This window comes from Acyrthosiphon pisum, chromosome A2, assembly GCF_005508785.2.
Source record: "Acyrthosiphon pisum isolate AL4f chromosome A2, pea_aphid_22Mar2018_4r6ur, whole genome shotgun sequence".
Lineage (NCBI taxonomy): Eukaryota > Metazoa > Arthropoda > Insecta > Hemiptera > Aphididae > Acyrthosiphon > Acyrthosiphon pisum.
The window spans coordinates 48474806-48475016 of record NC_042495.1 but is presented as its reverse complement, the minus strand read 5'-3'; positions in this window follow the sequence as shown (position 1 = coordinate 48475016).

Sequence of the window (211 nt, the reverse complement as noted above, 5' to 3'; positions counted from 1 at the left end):
TAATTCACTAATGTTAAATATATTATTATTTTATATTATATTATATAGTATATTAATATATTATTATTATATATTATATATATTATTTATAAATACATAATTTTATTTGCAATACATAAACTATTAAAAATATACTATAATATTATATACAAAATATGTTGTACTATTTATTATATAAACCAAAACCTATATAGCAAGTTCTGTGTTAGTA